Below are 10,581 nucleotides of genomic sequence, written 5' to 3' on the forward strand. Positions count from 1 at the left end.
ACCGCCGCCGTCTTTTGCCATTTGGGAATAGAATTTTTTTCATACTTATCTGTCCTATAATACTCATACTATAATTACATATTTTGTCCGGCAATAATAATAATATACATTATGTGCATAATACTTTGCATTCAGTTCACCACCACCCCTCTATAGGAATCGGTCTAGGGACGCTACTGAATGGGGTGAACTCAATAAAAATAAATTATATCTACACGTTTTTGAATTCGTCACTCTGGTAGATCAGACTTCCGGGAGCCCTACATCGAAGATTAATCAAAGCTTAGTTGATTAAAACAAATTACATTTTTTTTTTTAATACGAATACTTACTAAAAAAATATATAAATATACGTAACTTAACGGAAAAATGAATGTCACTTACGTTAGTATGTACGTGTATGTAATTTATATAATTCCATCAAACAAATGTTTTAAAAAAAACATATTATTGATGTAAAGTAAAAATGTTTAAATCCATATAACAATAAGTTCGTCAAAATGGTGATCTTTGAAATACAAATTATTATAAAAGAAGAATAAATAGAATTATGTATGCATCTAATATGCGTCGGCAGCTTTACTGGCAGTGATTTTGTATTATTCGTAAAGTATATGTTATTGATTTAATGGTTGAAAATTATCACAAATACTGTGTTGCACATATTTTAACAAAGAATTAAAAATTTAATAAAACTTTTTATTTTTATTTTTTTATAAATTTCGTTATTTATAAAAATAGTTTTAACGTGTCATGCACGAGAACATGATAATATTATATTATTTATGTTCATATTTTAAAGGCACATTCTATAAAAATAAATAATAATAATAATAATAAAATACATGTACGAATATCAAAGGAGTCGACAAATGGCAGGTTTTGCTGCCATATGAATAAATAACTTAATTTGCAATGACGGATAGGTTTATTTTTACTCATTTTATAAATAATAGTTTATTATTTATACTAGTTTTTTATGACTGGTTTATAAATTGTAAATTTATTAGTTAATAGTTACTATGAACAATCAAACTTAAGAATATAACCATTACGACAGGTTCTACAACTGTGTTTAAATTTAAAATTAAGTTAAAATTAATTATTTGTAACTTAATACGAGAATTTGAGTTATTTTTTCATAAGTGTCGTCGACATGTAAAAAAAAAAACAATTACTTTTAGATATATTTTATTTTTGGATTTTAGGAAATGCAGTCTTCATATTTTTTGTAATAATTTAATATTGTACAAATTACATGTTGAATTAAGTTTTTAAGAAGTGAATCTTTTACTATGTTTTTCGAGGATAATAAATTATTCCATTCCATCAAGAAAATTAAATAAAAACATTCATCATTAATAATTATGTTTATTCTTATTGTGTAGAACCATTAAAAATTCTATAATTTCTATTGGGGACGTATTAAATATTATATATTAAATTAAATTAAATTATGCACTCCATACAGACCACCACAGATGTGGATCAACAATTTCAATTGAAGGGGTCCATTTGGAGGGTCTATTATACATGCAATGTTACGTATAAACTTCACGTGAAAGAATATACAAAAATAGTTTCAAAATATTATGCAATTACTATGGATTTTTTAGGGAGAGGGTTCTGTAGCCCACAGGCTCTTCCCCTACTCTATTGTATTCAGGCAAAAGCCGAAGTTTTCATAATATCAACATATTTTTATTAATATATGCAAAAAAAGATATTTTTATATTTTGAATTCAGTTATTTTTTTTTTTTTAAATAAGCAGACTCCGTTTAAAATAAGATATCTATATATTATTAATATAATAATTATATTGGATACACATTATATTATTACTAATTAGTAATATAAAATAATTATTAATATTCATAATATTATCCTACAGTAAAATAAAAAACATCACGATCAAATAGATGGTAAGATGGAAGTAGTAATTAAAAACAGAAGACCATAATTATTATGGAACATATTTATACCCAACGCGTGATAATCTCTATTTTATATTTCAGCTAAATCATCCAGCCAATCATAAAAGAGAAAAAAATAGCTTAAAAGTTTTGTTGGCATTTATTTAGTTGCAAGTACCTACACCTAAACTATGTATAAATTAATCCTTTTATAATATTATGCCTACATTAAGGAGAAGAAAGCATGGGAAAGATATTTTAAAAAAAGTATATAATATGATAAGTAAATTGAATTGAAAAAAAATCGGATTAAATATGTGAAATTTAACACAAATGTTACACCCCTAATGTAACACTTATCTCATACTACAGAAACACTGAGTATTTGAATAGGGGACAATAGATAAACACTTATTTTATATTGAAACATTTTTGTTTTAAGTGCCTATTGAATAATAATAATAAATATTATTATACTTTTACAATAATATATTATAAGTATGACATGAAAAACATACAATAAATCGCGGTTTGTTACAATCAGCGTTCTAATATGATTTATAGTTTTTTAGAATGATTATATATAATATTTACACAACACATATATAATGATACGTTTTGTAAATTTAAATTGAATACTCAATTTTATTGTATTACGACGATAGACATATTATCGTAATTATATAATTAAATTTCAATGACCGAAAAGACCGTTAAAATCAAAAAATATTTTATGGAAATTAAAAACTCATCATATTATAATCGTTACGGATAAAACTTTCTACACAATTATTATTGTCGATTGCAGTTTGTCAACATTCATAATTTAATTAAAATACAACAATTAAAAGTTATAATATTATGTAATAACCTTCCGTGTCCAACTGTCCGCGATTATATTGTTGTATGAAACTGTACGATGACAGTACGACAAGTGTTCAATGACGTGATAACGGAATAAAATAAGCAGAGAAACACGAAGGTTTGAGAACATTAAAATAATTATTGGACTGTACGAATCGAACATTATTGAAAAAAAAAAAAAATGTACCGACGAAATTATATTATCTTTCTTTATTTCGCACAAAAACATAGTTCATAAAATAATAAAGTTTTGGTATTCATAATAACTCAAACAAATTTGACTGATGATGGATTCTGAAAGGCGTGTAATAATATATATTTTGTTTGTACGAATTATTATATTTCATACGTTTAAGTATGCGATAATTTCCACACTGACTAGTAACCATATAACGACTACCAAGTCCATACAAACGAAAATATAATAAGGCGACAAAACTGTTAGGGTATAGAAACATATGCCAAATAAAAAGCTATATTTAGATTGTTTGAACCACGTTTTGGATTATCGTATTTATAACTCAAGTGAAAACTCTAAATTTTCCTGCCTAATTATTATTGTACATAAACAAATAACGATTATATTATTGTACGACAGAAGTATTATTTTTTGTTCGAAAAAGATGTTTCGGAAAACGTCATGACTCGTTCCAATTTTCATTTTTCCAAATGAATAAAGCCATTTGGTTGAAATGAGTTTGCGTGTTTTTTACCTTTTGGTTTTATTTTCATTACATCAATGCCGGACTGTATTTAAGCAACTATACATACCACGTCAATTAATCGCCATGATCAGTAAAGACCACAGAATATAATATTATAAAATTGTATATGAATATGAATCGATAGTTGTTTGTTTGATTTAATCATTTAACGGTGTGTATACACTATGTATTAGAACACCCCTCTCAATGGTTTTTCCCCCTTAAGTTACTATCTACACTATATAGGAACAGTGTGTTGGTTATATTACGATTAAAACCCGGCAGGGAAAATATTGACAGGACGCACATACCGAGAAAAACGCACCACTAATCATCCTCGTTAATGAAAAATAATGATTCTATATACACTTTGTTCAAGTCTGCAAAACCAACCGAACTCAAAAACTTACTTGTTATACGCTTAACTAAAATAATATTATTATTGCGGCTGATTTAAAAATATCTCGTAATTTCCTCGAAATAGTTTATTAGTATATTAGATTATAATAACGATTTTCCTTCGAATCTAACCGCGGTATCTCCCTTGCTGGTGTCGACGCCCGTCATGTTTTAACCAATATGGTTAATAATAAACCTCATTATAATATTATACGTCCATATATATGATATTGTATAATATTGAAAATTATTTCAATAAGTACAAAAAAAATTAATAATCAAACGAATATTATTACAATATTATTAAAATGTTCAACATCAAACATTGTATCTTATAGCACATTAAATATTATTATTTTGTCCATGTATTGTTCATAGATATTTTCAATTTTTATCGTCCAGCTATTAAAATGCCTTGGCAAATGAACAGAATAATGCTATATATTATATTTTTATTGTTAAAAATTAATTTAGTATGTTTTATTGTTGCTCCTTTATGTATTAATAAAAAAAGATTTTACATATAAAATTATAGAATAGAAATATTATTACAAATGTATCCTCTTACACAGACGTCTCACGCAGACAAAACTGAAGCCTGTAAATAAAAAAATAATAATATAATAATAATAATAATTGGGAAAATTGTATTGTATTGTATTGTATTTATTAAATATTAAAAATGTATAATCTGTGAACCAGTAGAGTAATCGATACAAATAATTATTTCGTATTGATCGATAAATAGTTTATTTTCGTTTTTTGAAAAAATTGCTCAATTAACCCATTACTTATCGTCTGTCTAATTTTTCCTTTTTTTTTTTAAAAAGTTTGAATATATTTTTGTTTAAAACTTTTGTAATAAACTCAAGTCGTAATAATAATAAAAAAATGTTTTTATTTAATTTACAGGTTTCTTACACGAAGCACTTTCAGTGAATTTAAACAAACGACCTCATAACCAGTAGTTGAACACTAAGCTCCGTAAAAGTCGAGAGAAAATAACTGCGTATCACGTGGGTTTGAAAAGAAAATCATTGAGAATCGGTACACACCGGAAAAACAACGATATTATGCAATTGTCGAGTAGTGCAATATACACGCCTATACCGGCCGTGGTGTACGTTATTAAGATAGTTTACACCAACTCGCGAGAACACTTTAAAATTCATGTGAAGTTTTAATAAGAGTAAAATCGTTGACTGCCGTCCAAATGTTGTCAAAAACACTTGCCACGGAAGGCACGCACCAAACTATAATATAGTCTTCATTCTCACATGTCCTAACCACCACCGCCGCCGCCGCTACGACGACAACAGCAACAGCAGCAGACTCGGTTTTCTTTATAATATATAATAATAATAATAATATTATGTATAATGTACACTTTGGTGCTCGTTGTACCCTTCTACACCGCACTTGCACAACTACTCCATCCGCCGCCGCCGCGTGTAAATGAGGTATTAAAAACGTAATAAATTTATCGGACGTATAATGTCGGAACGCCAAGAACGCGATGCCAAAAATCTTTGCCGAGTCAAAAGTATATCTCCGCAAGCGATGATGTGAAGGTGCAACAATCTAACTTACATCCAACCATCATATATTATGGCTATATTATAACAGGTACCTATATATAATATCTGTATGTACAACGCGTCAGTGTATTTCATATTTGCGAAATAAGAGGTACCGACATTCTCAAACGGTCAATTATTTTTGTCGTGTTAGATTTTAAATTTTACATACTATAATTAGGTATATTATTAAATTTTGTGTAAAATTTTTATTGCATCACTGCCCATTATCCGCGTAATGATAATATCATACAGAAATGAGTTAATTTTTTCTAAAAGGACCCGTGATGACATTTTATTTTATCGTGGGGACATTTAGCCACTCGATTCCTTTAGAACAGACAGACCACAATATTATTAAATTTAAATACCTATTTTTGGATGGTCAATGATAATGGGTGGTTTAATTATTACTCAGTACATAATTAGTATGCGCGTCACATTTTTGACATTATAGTAATTCAACTTATCCTTCCGGCTCATTACGCACTACTCGATATAATAATAATAATAAAAATAATATGATGTCTTATATTTTGTCTCTCTTCTGCTAAACATTGTTGTTTAAATACAATTATTATTATAGTACACCTTTATTTTAGTATTTGTATCTCCATTTAGATATTTTAAAAACCTTGCACAACACTGTTTCTAGGATACTTTGGAAAAATCGTATTCGCAGGATATAACATGATTAATGCATTTCCTGCAAAACCTAGAAATAGGCTTTTAAATTTTCAATAACTCTGAAAATCAAGACTAAACGGGACGGAAGTATGTTTATTTTTTTTTACTCTCTTTGGTATAAATATAATATTATATGAAAAAACGACCGCTCCCACCCCATTCTAAGATATCTATATTTTATACGTTTTTTCTTCTGCAATAAATAAATCATACGGTAAATGACAGCAATTACAGAAAGGAAAATAAAATGAAATAGCAACGGTCTATTATGACGGTACATTAATATATTTATTATTTATTATGCTAACTCTTATAAAATCTAAATAAAGACATTAAGAACTATAATATAACCAATTTGAAAATTAAAAATGTAAGCGTGAACGCGAAAATATTTAAAACAAACGTTGTAAATAATGTAGTAGATTTTTGCGATTAAAAAAAACAATGGAATTTATTAAATTTAAACGTATGCGGTTAATACTTAATAGGACCTATTGTTCATATTATTTATTAAACGTATTATGTTTTCACTATTATTTATATTTTTTAAATTGAAAAACGCGGTTTTATAACAAATCCCTTTTAAGTTTTAAGCGAATATAGTACATTTTAACCGCACGCGATATTTTAATCAGCCTCGACGTTTACAACAGGAGCTCCTTGCTCATTTAAAGTATTTATAAGTAGGTAATTAAATTAAATATATCTTAATATATATATCAAAAGGGTACCTCTACTACTTGAGCAAATTGTATTTTTATTTAAATTAAAAATTTGTAAAATAAATTGGTTCACTTTTAACGTTTAAAAGAAAAATCACTCTTACCATAGTTAGCTATTTAATATTTTAAAACAAAAATAAAATTATATTTTAGATTCTGAGTGGAGCGAGGAACCTATTGTTTTTACAATGGTGTTTATTTTTTATTTATTTATTATTTTTATTTTTATATCCTGTATACAAAATTTCTTCCAGAAGGAGTGTTTCGATTTGAACATATAGTACCTTATCCTTTAGAAAATTGGATCAAAATGGTACTTTAGAAAGGTAATTTTTCGATTTTCTCAATAGTTATTTAATGCCACGGGAAAAACCACCGGAAAATTACGAAAAAACGCTAAAAATGGGATTTTAATTTCTAACGCTTTGTCTATCACCATAGAAACGAATAAAAAATTATAATATTTTAATATTAATTCAACTGATAAAATAAATAATAACAAAATATAAAATATCCAGACTGACAAACAGTCTCCGCTCAAAATCCTTTTTCTTATACAATGATATTATATCATTGAATTCAAGTCTAATACAAACATTATACAAGAGCCACTTGTAATCTACTGTACAGCATGGCGACATCCACTTACCTGCTTTTTTTTTAAGCCGATTCTTGTGTAAGTAATACCTATCTATTATACTACTACCTATTAAGTAATATAAGTTATAACTATGGTGATAGACAACTTGTCAACAATAATATATTAGTAGTAATTATATTATAACAACTTTTTTTATTAAAATAAAGAAAATTTTATTGTAATAAAATTAACAAAAAATTTAAGTTTTTACGTGTGATTTCTTCGTGAATTGTTAGTTAGTCATTTTCACGTAGAGATAATTACCTAATGAAGACAATGCGATAAAAATATTTATATTGTTTTACTGAAGACGTTAATACTTTATTATGGTTAATATATTATATTGTAGGAATATAATATTTACAATATAATAATATATACATATAAATATACGTGATATATTATTATACTGTAACAATTATAAATATAAATATGTTACTGGGGACGGAGAGGCCGAGCGGACTAAAGCGTCCGTTTCGATGCACACTGACGCCGGTTCGATACCTCGGCCATGAGCGGCAAGTCACAGTATCCGGAGAACAAATGCCGCTATTCCCCACCCGAGCATGGCAGATACCTACGGGTGCCCGAATCAAAAATTCTGCTAAAAACAAACACACACGTGTTCCTCCCCCTACCAACAAAAAACCTACAAATAATACAAAAATAGCTAATGGCTTAAGTTGCCGCGCGAGCTTAAGCTCATAAAAAAAAAAAAATGTTACATGACACATATCCGTATATAATACGAACTCTACATTATGTACGATCAACTGCTGATCGATTAATATTAACACTCACATAATTGTAAGGCATAAGTAAGTTAGTTCTCTGTGCACCTTAGACCTTAATACACTAAAAATACCGAACTTCGCATGACTACAATAGTACGATATACTCACGTCGTATGAATAACGTAATATTTATATATTTCTGAATATTATTATTTTAATATTATTATTATTATTTGATCCAAGTTTTCAAATCCAAGATATTACGTACAATATCCAACGCGCCTTGGTTCATCAAAAACGAAGCACTCCATACCGACTTCAAACTCCTATCAATCAAAGACTACATACACAATCTAACGATAATTTTTTTTGGACAACTAAACAACACCAGTAGCGAGAAACATTTCAAACTCAGCGATAGTCCTACCCTCCGGCGTCTCGAGCGTGGACGTCCTCATGATGCCCTATCTCAACTCCAATAATAATAATAATAGTAATAATAATAATAAAAAAATATATATATACTACACCTATAAAATTATAATTCTTTTTATTGTATCATTATATGTATATTTATCGATGTAAATTCCTGAAATTTGTTGTAAATAATTGTAATTAATTACGCTTATCAACTGTCCAAATGTTAAATATTGTTACTATTTTATCATTAAGTTAGATGACCTTGTATGGCAGGAACACTTTGTAATAATAATAAAAATAAAAAAAATTTAAATATATATTTTAAGATTCTGATATCTTTAAATATTATCTACCCCTGGCTACGGTAATCATATCTATAGGGTCTTGCGATTCTCTTTGGATATCTTATATTCAACTGGTCGTTCCCCCGATCACGTTCAATGCCTCATGTATGCATAGTGCATACGTATGTTTTAATATATAAAAATGAATGTCTGTGTGTCTGTGTGTCCATATTACCATGGAAACCATTTATTTTATATTATTTTGAGAATTCTGTCCGTGTGTGTGTCCATATTACAATGGCAACCATTTATATATTATTTTGAGATTTTCGATGGAATGTTTTGTGTATAAATGGTTGCCATGGTAATATGTAAAACATATTATTTATATAGAGTTGACATTTTAAATGGGAAACGAAATGCATGGGCTGAGCTAGTTTTATATATAAAGATAGTTTAGATCTCTGAGCTAAAGATAGGCTAATTTAAAAAGGAGAGGACAAATCCCGGGAGGTGCTCAAACAAGGATTTTGAGATTTCCGATGGAAATTTTTGTTTATAAATGGTTTCCATGGGTTTTGAAGCTATTACAATAATAATTATAGGTTGCCGGGCAACGAAATGCACGGGATCAGCTAGTGCAAAATAAAATAATATTTGTCATTTTGTGAGGACAAAACTCAAATATCGCAATTTCTATTTATCATTATAAATACGGTACTTCGTACTTATTATCCGTTGACGAATTATATTTTACGACGAAGGTAATAAATATAACATATTCTTATAATAAGTAATTTATCACTGTGACTTCAGAATCTTACCTCATGTCTTTATAGCAAAAAGTAGACGGCTCTATTGGTAATAATAAAATTGAAACCTTTTGGTTAAAAAAATATTGAAAATTAAAAACAAAAGAAAATTTCAATGTGTCAGATTTAAATATAATTGTAATTTGTACAACGTACGTTACCATGGTGATCAATTTCAAATGATCTCCAAATGATACCTATATTATTCCGGTTGAAATACCTACATTTAGGGATAGTATAGTTCAACAGAACTAACAATTCAAATTACGTTTTCGAATTTATTTAATCTATTTGAAATTAACTTTAAAAAATTAAAAATAATTATTCGTATATTAAATTCTGAGTGGAACGATGGATGTATTGATTTTACAATGATGTGTGTTTTTTTATTTTAGATTCTGAGTGGAACGATGAATGTATTGATTTTACAATGATGTGTGTTTTTTTTTAAATTTTTTTTTGTGTCTGTGTACACGATAAGTAGTCGAAATAATGCTTCGATTTTCAACTTCAGTATCTTATTCAATTGGAAAGTGAATATCGTTGGTGCATTGGGGAGGTCAAAATTTAAAATTCCCAGTAATTTTCAAAAGCGCCAAGAAAAACCAATGAAAAATTAAGGAAAAACGGGAATTTTTACGCAAAATCGATTTTAGTATAGCATTTTACAGGGAGATTTCACATTTTTTGTCCACGAATTCTCCGCTTACACAAAATATTTACCGTATTTTAAAATTACAGGGAGTTTGCACACTCAAAATCGGTTTTGCCTCTTACTCAAAAATATTTACCGTGTACACGCTAAATGGTTTTTTTCTCAACAA

General features: G+C 27.9%; 1 long non-coding RNA gene across 1 annotated transcript; it reads left to right on the top strand.

Moving 5' to 3' along the window:
- Positions 1 to 5,419: 5,419 nt before the first annotated feature.
- Positions 5,420 to 8,734, top strand: LOC107882723. Its single transcript, XR_001678880.2, has 2 exons — positions 5,420 to 5,507; positions 8,485 to 8,734. It is a non-coding gene; the product is annotated as an uncharacterized LOC107882723 (long non-coding RNA).
- The last annotated feature ends 1,847 nt before the right edge of the window (positions 8,735 to 10,581 follow it).

This window comes from Acyrthosiphon pisum, chromosome A1 (genome assembly GCF_005508785.2).
Source record: "Acyrthosiphon pisum isolate AL4f chromosome A1, pea_aphid_22Mar2018_4r6ur, whole genome shotgun sequence".
NCBI lineage: Eukaryota > Metazoa > Arthropoda > Insecta > Hemiptera > Aphididae > Acyrthosiphon > Acyrthosiphon pisum.